Here is a 25,036-nt window from a genome sequence, read left to right as displayed (position 1 = left end):
GTGAGGCTCTGTGGGCTTGGGACCCTCCGAGACAGGCGTGGGATATAACTCCTGGTGTGCCGTTTGCTAAGACCATTGGAAAAGCACAATATTAGGGTGGAAGTGACCCGATTTTCCAGGTGCTGTCTGTCACACCTTTGCTTGGCTAGGAAAGGGAATTCCCTGACCCCTTTCACTTCCTGGGTGAGGCAATGCCTCACCCTGCTTTGGCTGACACTTGGTGCGTTGCACCCACTGTCCTGCACCCACTGTCTGACAATCCCCAGTGAGATGAACCCTGTACCTCAGTTGGAAATGCAGAAATCACCCATTTTCTGTGTCACTCATGCTGCAATCTGCAGACTGGAGCTGTTCCTGTTCGGCCATCTTGGAACCACTGCCCACATTATTTTTGTTTTGTTTTGAGTTGGAGTCTCGCTCTGTCACCCAGGCTGGAGTGCAGTGTTATGATCTCGGCTCACTGCAAGCTCTGCCTCCTGGGTTCATGTCATTCTCCTGCCTCAGCCTCCCAAGCAGCTGGGACTACAGGCACCTGCCGCCACGCCTGGCTAATTTTTTGTATTTTTAGTAGAGATGGCATTTCACTGTGTTAGCCAGGATGGTCTCTATCTCCTGACCTCATGATCCAGCCACCTCAGCCTCCCAAAGTGCTGGGATTACAGGCTTGAACCACCACACCTGGCCAATGAAACATTATTATTGGAATAATATAGTTCATAGATTTTAATGATAAACTTGGGGGATGTGTTAGTTGCTATCATATTCAGGTGAGTAGAACACATACGTGGAAGCAAAAATTGAAGAAGTTTGAAATGAGGCAGAAATGTATATCTTCTTTACATCAAAGAATTCTGGATGTAGGTAGTCCAATATGGAGGGAATAATTCCCTACTCACCAAGGACCCAAACTCTCCGTATCTTTACACTCTACAATATTATTATGTCTTCAATTCTTAACATTGCTTCATGTTCCAAAATGGCTGCTGAATCTACAGCCTTTATATCTGCTTTGCAGGCAGGAAGAAGAGGGAAAAACAAAAGGAAACACCTCTTAGCTGAGTCAGCATTACTTGTAGAAACTTCCTAGAAGAAACACCCTACGAGCTAGATACATGGAGCATGGAAAATGTAGTCTTTTAACTAGACAGCCTAACCAAAATATTGGTGGGAATTACATCCTAACCAACATGTTGGTTCAGGAATGTGGCTATTGATTAGGCAGCTTCAGCCTCTGTCAAAGGAGTAAAGTAGTATTTTTATGAAGCCAGAGAGGAAACACTTTGAAGTCTGTTGGCCTCTTTCAATCATTGTCTTTTTCTTACATAAATAGTTTCTTAATGCAAATACTTGGTTCTTTTTATGTTATGAGAGAATCATCCTATGAACAAGTAATATGTCGTGCAAGATGACATATTGCTGGCTTCTGATAAAATGGTACTGCTACCCTCAACATGGGTAGTGAGATTGAATGGACACTGGGAAGGCTCATCAGACCAAAACCACTCATAATGTATTGCCTGAAGTGTCCATCATAAAAGTTATTGCTTCTGCATCAAGATGATGTGCTTTTAAAAAAACTCACTTAAACTGAGTATGTCTTAACCATTATGCCATTCAATTCCATTAATCCATTTATCTGTATTAGTTTATCAAATATCGTCATGGAAAATATAGTGCGAGGCACTGAGGGAATAGAAACGGGTTAGGTACATTTCCAAGAGGTAGATGGGAGAGAAGTTGAAGGCAGGGTGTGAAAACAAGGGTGAATTTGGGAGAATCCACCTACCGAGACAGAGTGTGTAATAATAATTTCATTTCTGAATAAATGAATGAATGAAATAAAAATACATGAACAGAATAAATTCTCAATAAACTTTTCTGGTCGACTATCAGATAAATGCACGAAGAGACAGATGAATGTATGAATAAATCCTCAAAGGTGAATTTTATCAATGATGATTCTTTTATTTCTTCATGCCACTATCCTTGCTGGTATGTGTGCTTCCTATAGCCATCGTTGAGAGTTACTGATTATGCTAAATATTAGAGTAACAAATACAAAAAGGACACTCATAACCATAGATCACATCCCAAACTAAGGGATGGAAGCACCCATGAGGCTGGCCAGAGAAGTAACCATTGGGTTATTACTATCAGCTTTAACATGTAATTCTTTCATCCAGCACTGAAACAGAGAGACACTCAAAATATAAACACTCAGCATAAGACTAACAAAGACTTTCCTCTCTTGACTATGATCAAATGGGTGTTTTCAACTTAACTGTGCAGTATATCATAACTTTGAGTAGGACTTCCTATTGTGGCCTGGAGGCTGCATAGAATAATAGTTAAACACGTAAGTTACGGTTTCAGGAAAATTTGAATTCAAATGCTGCATCTCCACTTACTAGTTCCACAGCCTTGAGCAAGTTACTTAACTGTTTCACATCTAAGCTCCCCCATCTTTAAAATGGGAGGAATGCTATTGCCTACCTTGTAAGTAATTGTGAGGATTAGTTGAGGACTCAATGATATCAGCCACAGTTATTAGTCATTATGTGCGGGGATCATGAGGGACTGTATACGCCAGAGTTCTTCTGAGAAACAGAACCATTAGGAGACATATATCAGAGAGAGACTTATTTCAAGAAATTAGCTTATGCAACCGTGGGAGCTAACCAGTCTACATCCATAGGGCAAGCTGGCAGGCTGGAAATTCAGTTGTGTTGGTGTTGCAGTCTTGAGTCGGTAGGCTGGGAACTTGGGCGGGATTTGTATGTTGCAGTCGTGAGTCAGCATTGCTGCTTTCTTGGGAAATCTTCAGTCTTGGCTCTAAAAGCCTTCAACTGATTGAATGAGGCCTACCCACATTATGGACACAAATATGCTCTACTTAAAGTCAACTGATTTAAATATTAATCACATCTAAAAATATTTTCATAGCAACATATAGACTGGCGTTTGATGAAACAACTAGGTGTCATACCCTCACCAAGTTGACACATAAAATTGACTATCACAGGGACACAATAAATATGCCCATCCACACCCACATTCTTCGCACAGAAACAAGACACAAGAGCTGCAGATTGGAAAGTGCAACTCTAAACTGTATGCCAGATAAAGACCAGAATGGAAGCTGTGGTTTGTATTTGCAGGATTCAACGGTTTCAGGTACTCCCACCCTCAACCCTCTGGCAGGTAGATTCACAATCAACCCAGGCAGTGGTGCCACATAAGACTTACAGCATGGAGAAGCTGGCAAGAACTCACATTTCTGCTGATGAGTTAACATCGGTAGAGGACAAAAAGAAAGAGCTAGTATTTTTTTCTGAAAATTTCCAACCAGATAAGGCCCTCTCCTTGCTAAGGTAGAGAAAGTGATGCCACAGGTGAAGCCCCACTCTTTCTGTCAATTGCACCCTTTCACAGAAAGGAACTATCATGAGCCAAGAAGAAACATTTCCCTCAGTATCCTCCTCTCCTCACTACCGTCATTGTTTTTATCACCAGCAGGCTGTACTTTTTATATTTCTTATTGGGACCCTGAAAGACTTAGCCTCTGAAATTGAAACTCTGGAGGGTTCTGAGGCTTCCAAAACCTAAGGAAATTTTCCAAGATATATCGAGAAGTACAATCCTGTATTCAACCAACAGCATATTTCCCCTATCCTAGAAATCACCCTCCTTCCTCATCCCCACAAAACTTCAGTTGGGAACCAGCTGGAGCTTATAGCACCAGGCTTAGTGTGGATCTCTTGACACCTCTGAAACAAGTTCCCCGTCACATGGGAAAACTGCTCTGTCCTTCCACACCAGTCCTTGGAGCCTCTGCCAGCTTGATGCTGAAGAAGCCAGACATCCCCCAGGTAGGGGACAGCTGAGACTCCCAGAAGCTTCATCATCATCGGGATGGTGAGCCGCAGCATATTCATCATCGGGGTGGTGATTATGAAAAGATTCATCATCGGGGTGGTGACTCCCAGAAGCTTCATAATCAGGGTGGTGATTCTCAGAGGCTTCATCATCGGGTTGGTGATACCCAGAAGCTTCATCATTGGGGTGGTGAATCCCAGAAGCTTCATCATCAGGGTGGTTTCTTCCAGAAGCTTAATCATGGTGGTGGTGATTCCTAGAATCTTCATCATCGTTGTGGTGACACCCAGAAGCTTCATCATCATGGTGGTGAATCTCAGAAGCTTCATCATCGGGGTTGTGACTCCCAGAAGCTTAATCATCGGTGTGGTGATTCCCAGAAAGTTCATCCTCGGGGTGGGGACTTCCAGAATCTTCATCATCCTTGGGGTGGTGACTCCCAGAATGTTCATCATCATCGGGGTGGTGACTCCCAGAAGCTTCATCTTCATCGCCGTGGTGACTCCCAGGAGCTTCATCATCATCCGGATGGTGACTCCCAGAGGATTCATCATCATCGGGGTGGTGACTCCCAGAAGCATCATCATCGGGGTGGTCCTTCCCAAAATCTTCATCATTGGGGTGGCGACTCCTAGAAGTTTCATCATCAGGGTGTTCATTCCCAGAATCTTCATCATTGAGGTGGTGAATTCCAGAAGCTTTATCATCGGGGTGGTGACTCCCAGAAGCTTCATCATCGGGATTTTGACTCCCATAGGCTTCACCGTCGGGTTTGGGATTCCCAGAAGCTTCATCATCCCGGTGGCGAATCCCAGAAACTTTATCATCGTGGTGGTGACTCTCAGAAACTTCATCATCGGGTTGGTGATATCCAGAAGCTTCGAAATCGGCGTGGTGACTCCCAGAAGCTTCATAGTCGGGTTGGTGACTCCCAGGAACTTCATAATCAGGGTGGTGATTCTCAGAAGTTTCATCATCGTGGTGGTGACTCCCAGAAGCTTTATCATCATCAGGGTGGTGAATCTCAGAAAATTCATCATCATTGTGGTGGTGAATACCAGCAGCTCCATCATCGGGGTGCCGATTACCAGAAGCTTCATCATCGGCGTGGTGACACCCAGGAGCTTCATCATCACGGTGGTGAATCTCAGAAGCTTCCGCATCGGCGTTGTGACTCTCAGAAGCTTCATCATCATCAGGTTGGTGACTCCCTGAAGCTTCATCATCAGGGTGGTGATTCTCAGAAGCTTCATAATCATTATGGTGACTCCCAGAAGCTTCATCATCGGGGTGGTGACTCTCAGAAGCTTCATCATCGGGGTGGTGATTCCCAGAAAGCTCATCAATGGGGTGGTGACTCTCAGAAGCTTCATCATCATCTGCGTGGTGACTCCCAGAAGCTTCCTCATCATTAGGGTGGTGACTCCCCGAAGCGTCATCATCGGGGAGGTGACTCCCATGAGATTCATCATCATCGGGGTGGTGACTCCCAGAAGATTTATCATCATCGGGGTGCTGACTCCCAGAAGCATCATCATCGTGGTGGTGTTTCCCAAATCTTCCTCGTTGGGGTGGCGACTCCCAGAAGTTTCATCATCAGGGTGTTCATTCCCAGAAGCTTCATCATCAGGTAGTGACTCCCAGAAGTTTCATCATCAGAGTTTTGATTCCCAGAAGCTTCATCATTGGGATGGTGAATTCTAGAATCTTCAGCATTGGGGTGGTGAATCCCAGAAGTTTTATCATCGCGGTGGTGACTCTCAGAAGCCTTATCATTAGGGTGATGACTCCCAGAAGCTTCATCATCATCAGGGTGGTGACTCCCAGAAGCTTCGTCATCAGAGTGGTGACTCACTGAAGCTTCATCATCTGGGTGGTGACTCTCAGAAGCTTCATCATCATCGGGATGGTGATTCCTAGAAGCTACATCATCACCATGGTGGTGAGTCCCAGAATCTTCGTCATTGTGGTTGTGAATCCCAGAAGTTTCGTCATCGGGTTGGGGACTCCCAGAAGCCTTATCATCGGGGTGGTGACTCTCAGAAGCTTCATCATCATCGGGGTGTTGACTCTCAATACCATCATCTTCGGAGTGGTGATACCCAGAAGCTTTATCATCGGGGTGGTGAATCCCTATATCTTCATCACTGGGGTGGTGATTCCCAGAAGCTTCATCATCAGGGTCGTGATTCCCAGAAGCTTTATCATCGGGGTGGTGAATCCCTATACCTTCATCATTGGGGTGGTGATTCCCAGAAGCTTCATAATCGGGGTGGTGTTTCCCAGAAGTTTCATCACCATGATGGTGAATCCCAAAAGCTTCATCATTGGGGTGGTGATTCGCAGAAGCCTCATCATCATGGGGGTGGTGACTTCCTGAAGCTTCATTATCAGGGTGGTGATTTCCCGAAGCTTCATCATTGCGGTGATTCTCAGAAACTTCGTCATTGGGTTGGCGACTCCCAGAAGCTGCATCATCAGGGTGTTGACTCCCAGAAGCTTAATCATCAGGGCAGTGATTCCCAGAAAGTTCATCCTCGGGGTGGGGTCTCCCAGAATCTTCGTCATCCTCGGGGTGGTGACTCCCAGAAGCTTCATCTTCATCACTGTATGACTCCCAGAAGCTTCATCATCATCGGGGTGGTGACTCCCAAAAGATTCATCATCATCGTAGTGGTGATTCGCAGAAGCTTCATCATCAGGGTGGTGACTCCCAGAGGCTTCATCATCAGGATGTTGACTCCCAGAAGCTTCATCATCGGGGTGGTGACTCCCAGAAGCTTCATTATTGGAGTGGTGACTCTCTGAAGCTTCATCATTGGGGTGGTGACTCCCAGAAGCTTCATCATCATCGTGGTGGTGACTGCCAGAAGTTTCATCATCATCGGAGAGGTGACTCCCAGAAGCTTCATCGTCATAGGGGTGGTGATTCCCAGAAGATTCATAATCATCGGGGTGGTGACTCCCAGAAGCCTCATGATCATGATGATGCTTTGCAAAATATTCATCACTGGGGTGGTGACTCCCAGAAGTTTCATCATCGGGGTGGTGAATCCCAGAATCTTCATGATCGGGGAGGTGACTCCCAGAAGCTTCATCATCATCGTGGTGGTGACTGCCAGAAGTTTCATCATCATCATGGAGGTCACTCCCAGAAGCTTCATCATCATAGGGGTAGTGATTCCCAGAAGATTCATAATCATCGGGGTGGTGACTCCCAGAAGCATTATGATCATGGTAGTGCTTCACAAAATATTCATTATCGGAGTTGTGACTCCCAGAAGTTTCATCATCAGGGTGGTGATTCCCAGAAGATTCATCATCGGGTAGGTGTCTCCCTGAAGCTTCATCATCGGGGATTTGTCTCCCAGCAGCTTCATCATAGGGGTGGTGAATCCCAGAATCTTCATCATCGGGGAGGTGATTCCCAGAAGCTTCGTCGTCCATGTGGGGACTCCCAGAAGCCTCATCATCAGGGTGGTGACTTTCAGAAGCTTCACCATCATCGGGATGGTGACTCCCAGAAGCTTTGTCATCTGGGTGGTGACTCACAGAACCTTCATCATTGGGGTGCTGTCTCCTAGAAGTTTCATCATCATCATGGGGTGGCTCCTAAAAGCTTCATTATTATCGGTGTGGTGACTCCCAGAAGCTTCATGATCATCAGGGTGGTGACTCCCAGAAGATTCATCATCATCGGGGTGGTGACTCCCAGAAGCATCATAAGCAGGGTGGTGCTTCCCAAAATCTTCATCATTGGGGTGATGACTCCCAGAAATTTCATCATCGTGGTTGTGATTCCCGGAAGCTTCATAATCGGGGTGGTGACTCCCAGAAACTTCATCATCTTTGTAGTGACTCCCAGAATCTTTGTCATCAGGGTGGAGACTCACGGAATCATCATCATTGGGATGTTGTCTCCCAGAAGCTTCATCATCATCGTGGGGGTGACTCCTAAAAGCTTCATCATCATCAGGGTTGTGACTACCAGAAGCTTCATCATCATTGCGTAGGTGACTCCCAGATTATTCTTCATCTGGGTTGTGTATCCTAGACGTTTTATCATGGGGGTGATGAATCCCAGGAGCTTCATCATCGGGCTGTTGACTCCCAGAAGCTTCATCATCTGGGTGGTGACTCCCAGATGCTCCGTAATCGCGGTGGTGATTCCCAGAATCTTCATCATTGGGGTGGTGATTCCCAAAATCTTCATCATCGGAGTGGTGACTCCCAGAAACTTCATCATTGGGGTGGTGACTCTCAGAGGCTACATCGTCAGGGTGTTGACTCCCAGAAGCTTCATCATTTGGGTGGTGACTCCCAGAAGATTCATCATCGTCTTGGTGGTGACTGCCAGAAGTCTCATCATCATCAGGGTGGTGACTCCCAGAAGCTACATCATCATCAGGATAGTGAGTCCCAGAAGCTTCATCATAATCAGGGTGGTGACTCCCAGAAGCTTCATCATCATAGGGGTGGTGACCCCCAGAAGCTTCCTCATCATCAGGCTGGTGACTCCCAGTAGATTCATCATCATCGAGGTGGTGACTGCCAGAAGCATCATGATATGGGTGGTACTTCCCTAAATCTTCATCATCGGGGTGGCGACTCCCAGAAATTTCATCATCAGGGTGATGATTCGCAGAAGCTTCATCATCAGGGTGGTGACTTCCAGAAAGTTTGTCATCGGAGTGGTGACACACGGAACCATCATCATTGGGGTGTTGTCTCCCAGAAGCTTCATTATCATCTGGGGAGTGACTCCTAAAAGCTTCATCATCATCAGGGTTGTGACTCCAAGAAGCTTCATCATCATCAGGGTGGTGACTCCCAGAATCTTCATCATCATCGCTTTGGAGACTCCCAGAATATTCATCATCGGGGTGGTGAATCCTAGAAGTTTCATCATCGCGGAGATGAATCCCAGAAGCTTCATCATCAGTTTGGTGACTCCCAGAAGCTTCATCGTCGAGATGTTGAATCCCAGAAGCTTCGTCTTCAGGGTGGTGACTCTCAGAAGCTTCATCATCATCGAGGTGGAGACTCCCAGAAGTTTCGTCATCGGGGTGGTGATTCCAGAAACTTCATCATCGTCGTGGTGACTCCTAGAAGCCTCATCATCAGTGTGGTGACTCCCAAAAGCTTCATCATCACATTGGTGAATCCCAGAAACTTCAACATCCGGTTGGTGACGCCGAGAAGCTTCATCATCATCGGAGTGGTGACTCTCAGAAGCTTTGTCATCATCGTGGTGGTGACTCCCAGAAGATTTATCATCATTGGGGTGGTGACTCCCAGGAGCATCATGATCAGGGTGGTGATTCCGAAGATCTTCATCATCAGGGTGTCGACTTCCAGAAGCTTCAACATCGGGGTGGTGATTCCCAGAAGCTTCATCATCGGGGTGGTGACTCCCAGAATCTTCATCATCTGTGTGTTGACCACCAGAAGCTTCATCTTCGGGATGGTGAATCCGAGAATCTTCATCATTGGGGTGGTGACTCCCAGAAGCTTCATCATTGATGTGGGTACTCCCAGAAGCCTCATCATTGGGGCCGTGACTCCCAGAAAGTTCATTATCATCGGGATGGTGACTCCCAGAAGCTTCGTCATCGGGGTGGTGACTCACTGAACCTTCATCATTTGGGTATTGTCTCCCGGAAGCTTCGTCATCACTGGGGAGGTGACTCCTAGAAGCTTTATCATCATCAGGGCGTTGACTCCCAGAAACATCATCATTATCTGCAGGGATAGTCCTAGAATCTTCATCATCATCATGGTGGTGACTCCCACAATCTTCGTCATGGGATTGGTGAATCCTAGAAGTTTCATCATCGGGGTGAGGAATCCCAGAAGCTTCATAATCGGGTTGATGACTCCCATAGGCTTCATCATCGGGGTGGTAAATCCCAGAAGCTTCATCATCGCAGTGGTGATTCCCAGAAACTTCATCATTGGGGTGATGATTCTGAGAAGTTTCATCATTGGGGTTTGGACTCCCAGAAGCTTCTTCATCGTTGGGTTGGTGACTCCCAGAAGCTTCTTCATCATCGTGGTGGTTACTCCCAGAAGCTTCATCATCATCAGGGTGTTAAGTCCCAGGAGCTTCATCATCATCTTGCTGGTGACTCCCAGAATCTTCATCATCATTGGGATGGTGACCCCCAGAAGCTTCATCTTCGGGGTTGTGACTCCCAGAAGATTCAACATCATTGTGGTGGTGACTCCCAGAAGCATCATGATCAGGGTGGTGCTTCCCAAAATCTTCATCATCGGGGTGGTGACTCCCAGAAGATTCATCGTCGGGTTGGTGATTCCCAGATGCTTCATCATTGGGGTGGTGAATCCCAGAAGTTTTATCATCAGTGTGTTGACTCCCAGAAGCTTCATCATCGGGGTGGTGACTCCTGGAAGCTTCATCATCGGTTTTGGGATGCCCTGAAGCTTCATCATCGGGATGGTGAATCCCAGAAGCTTCATCATTGGGGTGGTGACTCACAGTACCTTTTTCACTGGGGTGGTGTCTCCCAGAAGGTTCACCATCATTTGGGGGCTGATTCCAAGAAGCTTCATCATCATCTGGGTTTTGACTCCTGGAAACTTCATAATCATAGTGGTAGACACTCACAGAATCTTCATCATCAACACGGTGGTGACTCCCATAAACATCATGGGATTGCTGAATCCTAGAACTTTCATCATCAGGGTGATGTATCGCAGAAGATCTTTCATCAGGTTGGTGACTCCCACAGGCTTCATCTTCGGGGTGGTGAATTCCAGAGGCTTCATCATCGGGATGCTGACTCACAGAAGCTTCATCATCACGATGGAGACTCCCAGAAGCTTCATCATCTGGGTGATGATTCCCAGATGGTGACTCCAGGAAGCTTCGTCATCATCAGGGTGGTGACTCCCAGAATCTTCATCATGATCGGGGTGGTGACTCCCAGAAGCTTCATCATCATCAGGCTGGTGACTCCCAGTAGATTCATTTTCATCGAGGTGGTGACTCCCAGAAGCATCATAATCAGGGTGGTGCTTCCCTAAATCTTCATCATCGGGGTGGCAACTCCCAGAAATTTCATCATCAGGGTGAGGATTCCCTGAAGCTTCTTAATCGTGATGGTGACTCCCAGAAGCTTCATCATCAGGGTGGTGACTCCCAGAAACTTTGTCATCGGAATGGTGACACACAGAACCATCATCATTAGGGTGGTGTCTCCCAGAAGCTTCATCATCATCTGGGGAGTGACTCCTAAAAGCTTCATCATCATCAGAGTTGTGACTCCAAGAAGCTTCATCATCATCAGGGTGGTGACTCCCAGAACATTCATCATCATCGCTTTGGAGACTCCCAGAATTTTCATCATCCGGGTGGTGAATCCTAGAAGTTTCATCATCACGGAGATGTATCCCAGAAGCTTCATCATCGGGTTGCTGACTCCCAGAAGCTTCATCGTCGAGACGTTGAATCCCAGAAGCTTCGTCTTCAGGGTGGTGACTCTCAGAAGCTTCATCATCATCGCGGTGGAGACTCCCAGAAGTTTCATCGAGGTGGTGATTCCAGAAACTTCATCGTCGTTGTAGTGACTCCCAGAAGCCTCATCATCAGTGTGGTGACTCCCAAGAGCTTCATCATCGCGTTGTTGAATCCCAGAAACCTAAGCATCCGGGTGGTGATGCCGAGAAGCTTCATCATCATCAGGGTGGTGACTTCCAGAAGCTTCGTCATCATCGCGGTGGTGACTCCCAGAAGATTCATCATCATCGGGGTGGTGACTCCCAGGAGCATCATGGTCAGGGTGGTGCTTTCCAAAATCTTCATCATCATGGTATCGACTCCCAGAAGCTTCAACATCTGGGTGGTGATTCCCAGAAGTTTCATCATCAGGGTGGTGGCTCCCAGAATCTTCATCATCTGTGTGTTGACCACCAGAAGCTTCATCATCGGGATGGTGAATCCCAGAATCTTCATCATTGTGGTGGTGACTCCCAGAAGCTTCGTCATTGGGTTGGTGACTCACAGAACATTTTTCACTGGGCTGGTGTCTCCCAGAAGCTTCGCCATCATTTGGGGGGTGACTCCAAGAAGCTTCATCATCATCGGGGTTTTGACTCCCAGAAACTTCATAATCATAGGGGTGGACACTCACAGAATCTTCATCATCATCGTGGTGGTGACTCCCATAATCTTCATCATGGGATTGCTGGATCCTAGAACTTTCATCATCGGGGTGATGTATCCCAGGAAATCCTTCATCAGGTTGGTGACTCCCAGAGGCTTCATCTTCGGGGTGGTGAATTCCAGAGGCTTCATCATCGGGGTGCTGTCTCTCAGAAGCTTCATCATCATCACAATGGAGACTCCAAGAAGCTTCATCATTAGGGTGGTTATTCCCAGAAGCTTCATAATAACGGTGGTGACTCCCAGAAGCGTCATCATCGGGGTGGTGACTCCCAGAAACTTCGACATTGGTGTTTTGAATCCCAGAAGATTCATCATAATGGTGCTGACTCCTATAAATTATATCATTGCAGTGATGACTCCCAGAAGCTTCTTCATCATCAGGGTGGTTACTCCCAGAAGCTTTGTCATCTGAGTGATGACTCCCAGAAGCTTCATTATTGTCGGGGTGGTGACTCCCAGAAGCTTCATCAGAATCGGGGTGGTGACTCCCGGAAGTTTCATCATCGGGTTGGTGAATGCCAGAGGCATCATCATGGCGATGGTGACTCCCAGAAGCTTCATCATTGGGGTGGTAACTCCCAGAGGCTTCATCATCGGGGTATTGACTCCCAGAAGCTTCATCCTCGGGGTAGTGATTCCCAGAAGTTTCAACATCGGGGTAGTGAATCCCAGAAGCTTCATCATCATCAGGGTGATGACTCCCAGAAGCTTCATCATCGGGATGGTGACTCCCAGAAGCTTCATCATCATTGGGTTGGTGACTCCCAGAAGCTTCGTCTTCATCGGAGTGGTGATTGCCAGAAGATCCATCAACGCGGTGGTGAATCCCAGAAACTTCATCATTGGGGTGATGACTCTCAGAAGCTTCATCGTCATTGGGGTGTTGACTCTCTGAAGTTTCAACATCAGGGTGGTGATTACCAGATGCTTCATCATCGGGGTAGTGACTCCCAGAAGCTTGATTATCAGAGTGGTTACTCCCAGAGAATTCATCGTCGTGATGGTGATTCCCAGAAGCTTCATCATTGGGGTGGTGATTCTCAGAAGCTGCATCATCGGGGTGGTGATTTCCAGAATCTTCATCATCGGGGTGGTGCCTCCCAGAAGCTTCATCATTGCGGTGGAGAATCCCTGAAACCTCATCATCGGGGTGGTGATTCTCAGAAGTTTCATCTGGGTGATGACTCCCAGAACCTTCATCATCGGGGTTTTGACTCCCAGAAGCTTCATTATATTCAAGGTGGAGACTCCCAGAAGATTCATCATCATCGGGGTGGTTACTCCAAAAAGCTTCGTCATCAGGGTGTTGACTCCCAGAAGCTTTTTATCATCAGGGTGGTGATTCCCATAAACTTCATGATCATCGGTGTGATGAATACCAGCAGCTTCATCATCGGTGTGGTGATTACCTGAAAATTCATCATCGGGGTGGTGACTACCAGAAGCTTCATCATCACAGTGGTGACTCCCAGAGGCTTCAACATCGGGTTGGTGATTCCCAGAAGCTTCGTCATCGGGATGTTCAATCCCAGAAGATTCATCATCAGGGTGGAGACTCCCAGAAGCTTCATCATCTGGATGGTGACTCCCAGAGGCTTCGTCATCTGGATGGTGATTCCCAGAAGCTTCAATATCGGGTTGGTGACCCCCAGAAGCTTCATCATCGGAGTGGTGACTCCAGAAGCTTTATAATCATCGGTTTGGTAAGTCCCAGAAGCTTCATCGTCATTGGGGTGGTGAGTCCCAGCAGCTTCATCATAGGGATGGTGATTACCAAAAGATTCATCATCGGGTTGGTGACTCCCAGAAGCTTCATAATTGGGGTGGTGACTCCCAGAGGCTTCATCATCGGGTTCGTGATTCCCAGAAGCTTCATATTCGGTGTGGTGAATCCCGGAAGCATCATCATCTGGGTGGTAACTCCCAGAAGCTTCATCATTCGGATGGTGATTCCCAGAAGCTTCAAAATCGGATTGGTGACTCCCAGAAGCTTTGTCATCAGGATGGTAACTCCCAGAAGATTTATCATCAGGGTGGTAACTCCCAGAGGCTTTGTCATCGGGTTGTTGATTCCCAGAAGATTCATTATCGGGGTGGTGAATCCCAGAAGCTTCATCAATGGGGTGGTGATTCCCAGAAGCTTCATCATGTGTACAGTGATTCTCAGAAACTTCATCATCAGGGTGGTGACTCCGAGAAGCTACATCATCGTGGTTGTGAATCTCAGAAGCTTCATCATCGGTTTGGTGAATCCCAGAAGTTTCATCATCGGGGTAGCATTCTCAGAAGCTTCAGCATCCGGGAGGTGGCTCCCAGAAGCTTGATAATCGAAGTGATGACTCCAAAAATATTTATCATCAGCATGCTGACTCCCAGAGGCTTCATCATCGTCAGGATGGTAACTCTCAGAAGCTTCATCATCATCAGGGTGGTGACTCCCTGAAGATTCATCATCAGGGTGGTGATTCCCAGAAGATTCGTCATCGTTGTGGTGACTCCCAGAAGCTTCATAATCGCGGTGGGGACTCCCAGAAGCTTCATCATCGGGGTAGTGACTCCCAGAAGCTTCATCATCGGGTTGGTGATTCCCAGAAATTTCATCTTCGGGATGGTGACTCCCAGAAGCTTCATCATCATCGGGGTGGTGACTCCCAGAAGCTTCCTCATCATCAGGGTGCTCATTCCCAGAAGGGTCATCATCATCGGGGTGGTGACTCCCAGAAGCTTCATCATCATTGTGGTGGTGACTCCCAAAAGCTTCATCATCATCGGGGTGGTGACTCCAAAAGGCTTCATCATCATTGGTGTGGTGACTCCAAGAGAATTCATCATCATCGGGGTGGTGACTCCCAGAAGCATCATCATCGGGGTGGTGCTTCCCAAAATCTTCCTCATCAGGGTGGTGACTCCCAGAAGTTTCATCATCAGGGTGTGGATTCCCAGAAATTCATCATTGGATAGTGACTCCCAGAAGCTTCATCATCGGGAATTTGACTCCCAGAAGCTTCATCACCGGGATGGTCAATCCCAGAATCTTCATCATCTGGGTGGTGAATCGCAGAAGATTCATCATCGCGATGGGCACTCCCAGAAGCCTTATCATCGGGGTGGTGACTCCTAGAAGCTTCATAATCATCAGAGTGGTGACTCCCAGAAGCTTTATCATCATATAGTAAGTGATTCAGTGAAGCTTTATTATCATCGGGGTGTTGAGCCCCAGCATCTTCATCATCGGGGTGGTGATTACCAAAAGCTTCATCATCGGGGTGGTGACTCCCAGAAGCTTCATAATCGGGGTGTTGATTCCCAGAGGCTTCATCATCGGGCTGGTGATCTCAGAAGCTTCATCATCTGGGTGGTGACTCCAAGAAGCTTTATCATCAGGGTGCTGACTCCCAGAGGCTTCATCATCATAGGGATGGTGACTCCCAGAAACTTCATTATCATCGTGGTGGTTGCTCCCAGAAACTTCATCACTGGGATTGTGATTCCCAGAAGCTTCATCGTCAGGGTGGTGTCACAAAGAAGCTTCATCATCGGGGTGGTGACTCCCAGATGCTTCATCATCTGGGGGGGGAACTCACGTAAGCCTCATCTTCATCATGGTGGTGACTACCAGAAAATTCATAATTGGTGTGGTGACTCCGAGAAGCTTCATCATCATCTGGATGGTGACTCCCAGAAACTTCATCATCATTGGTTTGTTGACTTGCAGAAGCTTCATCATCGGGGTGGTGATTCCCAGAAGCTTCATCATCGGAGTGGTGACTCCCAGAAGTTCATCATCGGGGTGGAGACTCCCAGAAGCTTCATCATCTGTGTGGTGACTCCCAGAGGCTTCGTCATCTGGATGGTGATTCCCAGGAGCTTCATTATCGGGTTGGTGACTCCCAGAAGCTTCATCATCAGGGTGTTGACTACCAGAAACTTCATCATCGGGGTGGTGATTCTCAGAAGATTCATCATCGGGGTGGTGACGCCCAGAAGCTTCATCATCGGAGTGGTGATTCTCAGAAGATTCATCATCGGGGTGATGACGCCCAGAAGCTTCATCATCGGAGTGGTGACTCCAGAAGCTTTATAATAATCGGTTTGGTAACTCCCAGAAGCTTCATCATCATTGGGGTGGTGAGTCCCAGCAGCTTCATCATAGGGGTGATGATTACCAAAAGATTCATCATCGGGTTGGTGACTCCCAGAAGCTTCATTATTGGGGTGGTGACTCCCAGAGGCTTCATCATCGGGTTCATGATTCCCAGAAGCTTCATATCCGGGGTGGTGAATCCCGGAAGCTTCATCATCAGGGTGGTAACTCCCAGAAGCTTCATCATTGGGATGGTGATTGCCAGAAGCTTCAAAATTGGGGTGGTGACTCCCAGAAACTTCATCATCAGGATGGTGACTCCCAGAAGCTTCATCATCATGGTGGTAACTCCCAGAGGCCTTGTCATCGGGTTGTTGATTCCCAGAAGATTCATTATCGGGGTGGTGATGCGCAGAAGCTTCATCATCGGAGTGGTGACTCCAGAAGCTTTATAATAATCGGTTTGGTAACTCCCAGAAGCTTCATCATCATTGGGGTGGTGAGTCCCAGCAGCTTCATCATAGGGGTGATGATTACCAAAAGATTCATCATTGGGTTGGTGACTCCCAGAAGCTTCATTATTGGGGTGGTGACTCCCAGAGGCTTCATCATTGGGTTCGTGATTCCCAGAAGCTTCATATCCGGGGTGGTGAATCCTGGAAGCTTCATCATCAGGGTGGTAACTCCCAGAAGCTTCATCATTGGGATGGTGATTGCCAGAAGCTTCAAAATCGGGGTGGTGACTCCTAGAAATTTCGTCATCAGGATGGTGACTCCCAGAAGCTTCATCATCAGGGTGGTAACTCCCAGAGGCCTCGTCATCGGTTTGTTGATTCCCGGAAGATTCATTATCGGGGTGGTGACTCCCAGAACCTTCGTCAATGGGGTGGTGATTCCCAGAAGCTTCATCATGTGTACGGTGATTCTCAGAAACTTCATCATCAGGGTGGTGACTCCCAAAAGCTACATCATCGTGGTTGTGAATCTCAGAAGTTTCATCATCGGTTTGGTGAATCCCAGAAGTTTCATCATCGGGGTAGGATTCTCAGAAGCTTCAGCATCAGGGAAGTGGCTCCCAGAAGCTTGATAATCGGAATGGTGACTCCCAGAATATTTATCATTGGGATGCTGACTCCCAGAGGCTTCATCATCATCGGGATGGTAACTCAGAAGCTTCATCATCATCGCGGTGGTGACTCCCTGAAGATTCATCATCAGTGTGGTGATTCCAGAAGCTTCATCATCATTGTTGTGACTCCCAGAAGCTTCATCATCGGGATGGTGACTCCCAGAAACTTCATCATCGGGGTGGTGACTCCCAGAAGCTTCATGGTCGGGTTGGTGATTCCCAGAAATTTCATCATCGGGGTGGTGACTCCCAGAAGCTTTGTCATCATTGGGGTGGTTACTCCCAGAAGCTTCCTCATCATCTGGGTGCTGATTCACAGATGCGTCATCATCATTGGGGTGGTGACTCCCAAAAGTTTCATCATCATTGGTGTGGTGACTCCCAGAAAATTCATCATCATCGGGGTGGTGAGTCCCAGAAGCATCATCATCGGGGTGGTGCTTCCCAAAATCTTCCTCATCGGGGTGGCAACTCCCAGATGTTTCAATATCAGGTTATGGATTCCTAGAAATTCATCTTTGGGTAGTGACTCTCAGAAGCTTCATCATCGGGATTTTGACTCCCAGAACCTTCATCTTCGGGATGGTGAATCCCTGAATCTTCATCATCTGGGTGTTGAAACCCAGAATATTCATCGTCAGGGTGGGCAATCCCAGAAGCCTTATCATCGGGATGGTGACTCCCAGAAGCTTCATCATCATCAGGGTGTTGACTCCCAGAAACTTTGTCATCGGGGTCATGAGTCAGAGAAGTTTCATCATCGGGTTGGTTACTCCCAGAGGCTTCATCATCATCAGGGTGTTGTCTCACAGAAGCTATATCATCACCGTGGTGGTGACTCCCAGAAACTTCATCATCGCGATGGTGAATCCCAGAAGTTTCATCATCAGTGTTATGAATCCCAGAAGCTTCATCATCGGGTTGGTGACTCCCAGAGGCTTCATCATCTGGCTGGTGAATCCCAGAAGCTTCATCATCGGGGTTGTGACTCTCAGAAGCTTCATCATCATCGGGGTGTTGAATCTCAGAAGCTTCCTCATCGGGATGGTGATTCCCAGAAGCTTCGTAATCGGGGTGGTGACTCCCAGATTCTTCATCATCAGGGTGGTGACTCCCAGAAGCATCATTGGGGTGGTGCTTCTCAAAATCTTCATCCTCAGGGTGGAGACTGCCAGAAATTTCATCATTGGGTTGTTGATTTCCAGAAGCTTCATCATCTGGGTAATGACTACCAGAAGCTTCATCATCTGGATTTTGATTCCCAGAAGCTTCATCATCGGGATGCTGAGTCCCAGAATGTTCATCATCAGGGTGGTGAATCCCAGAAGCTTCATCATTGGGGTGGGGTCTCCCAGAAGCCTTATCATCGGGGTGGTGACTCCCAAAGCTTCATGATCATCGGGGTGGTGACTCCCAGAATAGTCTTTATCGGGGCAGTGACTCATGGAAGCTTCATCATCGTTGTGTTGACTCCCAGAAGCTTCAGCATCATCAGGGTGTTGGCTCCCAGAAGCTTCATCATCACCGCGTGGTGACTCCCATAATCTTTATCATTGGGGTGGTGAATCCCAGAAGTTTCTTCATCGGGGTGATGAATCCCAGCAGCTTCATCATCTGGTTGTTGACTCCAAGAGGCTTCATTATCGGGTTGTTGAATCCCAGAAGCTAAATCATCGGGGTGGTGACTCTCAGCAGTTTCATCATCACTGTCGTGACTCTCAGAAACTTGATCATCGGGGTGGTGATTGCGAGAAGCTTCATCATCGGGGTTTTGAATCCAAGAAGTTTCATCACCAGGGTGGTGACTCCCAGAATTTTCCTCATCGGGGTGGTTATTCCCAGAAGTTTCATCATCGGGGTTGTGAATCCCAGAAATTTCATCATCGGGGTGTTGACTCCCAGAAGCTTCATCATCCTAGTGGTGTCTCCCAGAGGCTTCATCATCTGGGTGGTGAATCCCAGTAACTTTGTCATCGCAGTGGTGAGTCTCAGAAGCTTCCTCATTGGGGTGGTGATTCCCAGAAACTTCAAAATCAGCGTGGTGACTCCAAGAAGCTTCATCATTGGGGTGGTGACTCCCAGAAACTTCTACATCAGGCTGTTGATTCTCAGAAGTTTCATAATCAGGCTGGTGACTCCCAGAAGTTTCATCATCAGTGTGGTGACTCCCAGAGGCTTTACTATCATTGGGGTGGTGATTCCCAGAAACTTCATGATCATCGGGGTGGTGAATACCAGCAGCTTCATCATCGGGGTGGTGATTACCTGAAGATTCATCATCGGCGTGGTGACTACCAGAAGTTTCATCAGGGTGATGACTCCCAGAGGCTTCAACATCGTTTTGGTGACTCCCAGAAGCTTCATCAATGGGGTGGTGTTTCCCAGAAGCTTCGTCATTGGGGATGGGACTCCCAGAAGATTCATCATGGCGGTGGTGAATCACAGAAGACTCATCATAGGGGTGGTGACTCTCAGAAGCTTCATAATCACCAAGGTGTTGAATCCCAGAAGCTTCATAAATGGGGTGGTGAAACCCAGAAGCTTCATCATCGTAGTGGTGAATCCCAGAGGCTTCATCATCCGTTTGGTGATTACCAGAAGCTTCATCAACCGGTTGATGACTCCCAGAAGTCTCATCATCGTGGTGGTGCCTCTCAGAAGCTTCATAATCGGGGTGGTGACTCCCAGAAGCTTCATCATTGGGGTGGTGATTCCCAGAAGCTTTATCATCATCGGGGACGTGACTCGCAGAAGCTTCATCTTCATTGGGGTGGTGAGCCCCAGCATCTTCATCATCGTGGTGGTGACTACCAAAAGCTTCATCATCAGGGTGGTGACTCCCAGAAGCTTCATAATCAGGATGGTGATTAATAGAGGCTTCATCATCAGGTTGGTGATTCCCAGAAAGCTTCATCACTGGGGTGGTCAACCCCAGAAGCTTCGTCATCAGGGTGGTGTCTCCCAGAAGTTTAGTCATTGTGGTGGTGATTCCCAGAATCTTCATCATCGTTGTGGTGACACCCAGAACCTTCTTCATCGTGGTGGTGAATCCCACAAGCTTCATCATCGGGGGAGATGTCATTCCCAGAAGCTTAATCATCGGGTCGGTGATTCCCAGAAAGTTCATCCTCGGGTTGGGGACTCCCAGAATCTTCATCATCATCGGGGTGGTGACCTCCAGAAGCTTCATCATCATCAGGATGGTGACTCCCAGAAGCTTCATCATCATCACCATGGTGACTCCCAGAAGCTTCATCATCATCGGGGTGGTGACTTCCAGAAGATTCATTATCATCGGGGTGGTGACTCCCAGAAGCAACATCATTGGGGTCGTCCTTCCCAAAATCTTCATCATCGGGGTGGCAACTCCCAGAATTTTCATTATCAGGGTGTTCCTTTCCAGAATCTTCATCATCAGAGTGGTGAATCCCAGTAGCTTCATCATCAGGGTTGTGACTCTCAGAAACTTCATTATCATCAGGTTGGTGACTCCCTGAAGTTTCATCATCAGGGTGGTGATTCTCAGAAGCTTCGTAATCATTGTGGTGACTCCCAGAAGCTTCATCATAGGGGTGGTGATTCCCAGAAAGTTCATCCTCGGGGTGGTGACTCTCAGAAGCTTCTTCATCATCCAGGTGATGACTCCCAGAAGCTTCCTCATAATCGAGATGGTGACTCCCAGAAGCGCCATCAACATTGGGGAGGTGACTCCCTGAAGCTTCATCATCATCGGGGTGTTGACTTCCTAAAGCTTCATCATCATCAGGGTGGTGACTCCCAGAATCTTCATCATCATCAGGGTGGTGACTCCCAAAGGATTTATCGTCATTGGGGTGGTGACTCGCAGAAGCATCATTATCATGGTAGTGCTTCCCAAATCTTCCTCATTGGGGTGGCGACTCCCAGAAGTTTCATCATCAGGATGTGGATTCCCAGAAGCTTCATCATCGGGTAGTGACTCCCAGAAGTTTCATCATCGGGGTTTTGAGTCCCAGAAGCTTCATCATCGTGATGGTGAATTGTAGAATATTCATCATTGGGGTGGAGAATCCCAGAAGGTTCATCATCGGGGTGGGGACTCCCAGACCCCTTATCATTGGGGTGCTGACTCCCAGAATCTTCATCATCATCGGGGTGGTGACTCCCAGAAGTTTCGTCATTGCGGTGGTGACTCACTGAAGCTTCATCGGGGTGGTGACTCACAGAAGCCACATCATCATCGGGATGGTGATTCCCAGAAGCTACATCATCACCACGGTGGTGACTCCCAGAATCTTCATCATCGGGGTCTCGGATCCCAGAATCCTAATCACTGGGGTGGTGATTCCCAGAAAGTTCATCCTCGGGGTTGGGACTCCCAGAATCTTTGTCATCCTCCTGGTGGTGACTCCCAGAACAGGGTGGTGACTCCCAAAAGATTCATCATCATCGTAGTGGTGATTCCTAGAAGCTTCATCATCGGGGTGGTGACTCCCAGAGGCTTCATCATCAGGATGTTGACTCCCAGAAGCTTCATCATCGGGGTGGTGACTCCCAGAAGCTTCATTATTGGGGTGGTGACTCTCTGAAGCTTCAGCATTGGGGTGGTGACTCCCAGAAGCTTCATCATCATTGTGGTGGTGACTGCCAGAAGTTTCATCATCATCGAGAAGGTGACTCCAAGAAGCTTCCTCATCATAGGGGTGGTGATTCCCAGATGATTCATAATAATTGAGGTGACGACTCCCAGAAGCATCATGATCCTGGTGGTGCTTCCCAAAATATTCATCATCGGGGTGGCGACTCCCAGAAGTTTCATCATCATGGTCGTGATTCCCAGAAGATTCATCATCAGATAGGTGTCTTCCAGAAGCTTCATCATCACGGTTTTGACTCCCAGCAGATTCATCATCGGGTGGTGAATCCCAGAAACTTCATCATCAGGGAGGTGATTCCCAGAAGCTTCATCATCAGTGTGGGGATTCCCAGAAGCCTCATCATCGGGGTGGTGCTTCCCAGAAGCTTCATCATCATTGTGGTGCTGACTACCAGAAGCTTTGTCATCGGGGTGGTGAGTCCCAGAAACTTCATCATCAGGGAGGTGATTCCCAGAAGCTTCATCATGGGTGTGGGGACTCCCAGAAGCCTCATCATTGGGGTGGTGACTCTCAGAAGCTTCATCATCATCATGGGGTGACTCCTAAAAGCTTCATCATCATCAGGGTTGTGACTCCCAGAATCTTCATCATCATCAGTGTAGTGACTCCCAGAATCTTCGTCATCATCATGGTGGTGACTGCCAGAATATTCGTCATCCCGGTGGTGAATCCTAGAAGTTTTGTCATCAGGGTGATGAATCCCAGAAGCTTCATCATCGGGTTGTTGACTCCCAGAGGCTTCATCATAGTGGTGTTGAATCCCAGAAGCTTCATCATTGTGGTGATGACTCTCAGAAGCTTCATCATCGTCGTGCTGGAGACTCCCAGAATTTTCATCATCGATGTGGTGATTCCCAGAAGCTTCATCATCATTGTAGTGACACCCAGAAGCTTCATCATCCGGGTGGTGACTCCCAAAAGCTTCATCATCAGGTTGGTGAATCCCAGAAACTTCATCGTCCTGGTGGTAGCTCTGAGAAGCTTCATCATCAGTGTTTTGAATCCCAGAAGCTTCATAATCAGGGTGATGACTCCCATAAATTTCATCAATCCTTTGAGGACTCCCAGAAGCTTCTTAATCATCTGGGTGTTGACTCCCAGAAGCTTCGTCATCCTGGTGGTGACTCCAAGCAGCTTCATCTTCGTCTGGGTGGTGACTTCCAGAAGTTTCTTCATCATCTGGGTGGTGATTCCTAGAAGCTTCATTATCGAGTTGGTGAACCCCAGAAGCTTTATCATCGGGGTGGTGACTCCCAGAAATTTCATCATTGCGGTGGTGACTCCCAGCAGCTTTGTCATCGGGGTGGTGACTCCCAGAAGCTTCATCATGAGGGTAGTGACTCCCAGAAGTCTCAATATCGGGTAGTGATTCCCAGAGGCTTCATCTTCATCAGGGTAGTGACTCCCAGAAGCTTCATCATCATCTGGGTGGTGAATCCCAGAGGATTTATCATTGGGTTGGTGAATCCCAGAAGTTTCATCATCAGTGTGGTGAGTCCCAGAATCTTCATCATCGTGGTGTTGTCTCCCAGAAGATTAATCGTCATCAGGTTGGTGACTCCCAGAACTTCATCCTCGGGATGGTGACTCCCAAAAGCTTTATCATTGGGGTTTTGACTACCAGAAGCTTCATCTTCAAAGGGTTGGTGACTTCCAGAAACTTCATCATCGTGATGATGATTCCCAGAAGCTTCATCATCGGGGTGGTGATACTCTGAAGTTTCATCATTGGCACGGTGATTACCAGAAGATTCATCATCGTTGTGTTTACTAGCAGAAGCTTCAGCATCGTAGTGGTGACTCCCAGAAGCTTCATCATCGGCATGGTGACTCCCAGAAGCTTCGTCATCACAGTGGTGATTCCCAGAAACTTCGTCATGGGCCTGATGATTACCAGAAGTTTCATCATCAGGGTTTTGACTCCCAGAAGTTTCATCATCTTCATGTTGGTGACTCCTAGAAGCTTCATCATCGTCGGGTTGGTGACTCCCAGAAACTTCATCATCATCAGGGTGGTGACTCTCAGAAGATTCATCATTATCGGAGTGGTGACTCCCAGAATCATCATGATCGGTGTGGTGCTTCCCAAAATCTTCATCATCAGAGTGATGAATCCCAGAAATTTCATCATCTTGGTGGTAATTCCCAGAGGCTTCATGATCCGGGTGGTGACTCCCAGAAAATTCATCATCATTGTGGTGACTCCCAGAATCTTTGTCATCGAGGTGGTAACTCACAGAATCATCGTCACTGGGGTGGTCTCTCCCAGAAGCTTCATCATCATCGGGGGTTGACTCCTAAAAGCTTCATCATCATTAGGGTTGTGACTCCCAGAAGCTTCATCATCATCGCATAGGTGAATCCCAGATTATTCATCATTGGGGTGCTGAATCCTAGACCTTTCATCAGCGGGGTGATGAATCCCAGAATCTTCATCATTGGGTTTTTTACTCCCAGAAGCTTCATCATCTGGGTGGTGACTCCCAGAAGCTTCATCAACATTGTGGTGACTCCCAGAAGCTTCATCATCAGGGTGGTGACTCCCAGAAGCTTCATCATCAGGGTGGTGGCTCCCAGAAGCTTCCTCATCAGGGTGGTGATTCCCAGAAACTTCATCATCGGGGTTGTGACTTCCAGAAGCTTCATCATCATCAGGATGGGGACTCCAAAAAGCTTCATCATCGAGGTGGTGACTCCCAGAATCTTCGTCATCTGGGTGGTGACTCCCAGAAGGTTCAACTTCGGAGTGGTGACTCCCAGTAGCTTCATGATCAGGGTGGTGATTCCCAGAAACTTCGTCGTCGGGGTGGTAACTCCGAGAAGCTTCATCATCAGTGTTATGACTCCCAGAATCTTCAACATCTTCAGGGTGGTGACTCCCAGAAGCTTCATCATCATCAGGGTGCTGACTCCCAGAAGGTTCATTATCGTTAGGGTGGTGGCTCCCAGGTTCTTCATCATCTGGGTGGTGACTCATAGAAGTTTCATCATCATTGGGGTGGTGACTCCGAGAAGATTCATCTTCATCAGATTGGTGACTCCCAGAACTTCATCCTCGGTGTGGTGACTCCCGGAAGCTTTATCTTCTGGTTGGTGACTGCCGGAAGCTTCATCATCGGGAT

At 47.7% G+C, this 25,036-nt stretch overlaps 1 protein-coding gene across 1 annotated transcript in view; it reads left to right on the top strand.

The window, feature by feature from the left end:
- LOC129483189 (general transcription factor II-I-like) overlaps window positions 1-3,518 on the top strand; it is a 34,441-nt gene extending 30,923 nt beyond the window's left edge. Inside the window, exon 6 of the mRNA XM_063640362.1 lies at window positions 3,159-3,518. The gene's annotated coding sequence lies outside the window, so the exon portion shown is untranslated. The remainder of the gene's footprint in view (window positions 1-3,158) is intronic.
- The last annotated feature ends 21,518 nt before the right edge of the window (window positions 3,519-25,036 follow it).

The sequence above is a fragment of the Symphalangus syndactylus genome, chromosome 5 (assembly GCF_028878055.3).
Source record: "Symphalangus syndactylus isolate Jambi chromosome 5, NHGRI_mSymSyn1-v2.1_pri, whole genome shotgun sequence".
NCBI lineage: Eukaryota > Metazoa > Chordata > Mammalia > Primates > Hylobatidae > Symphalangus > Symphalangus syndactylus.
This window is presented reverse-complemented; position numbering and strand designations above follow the sequence as displayed.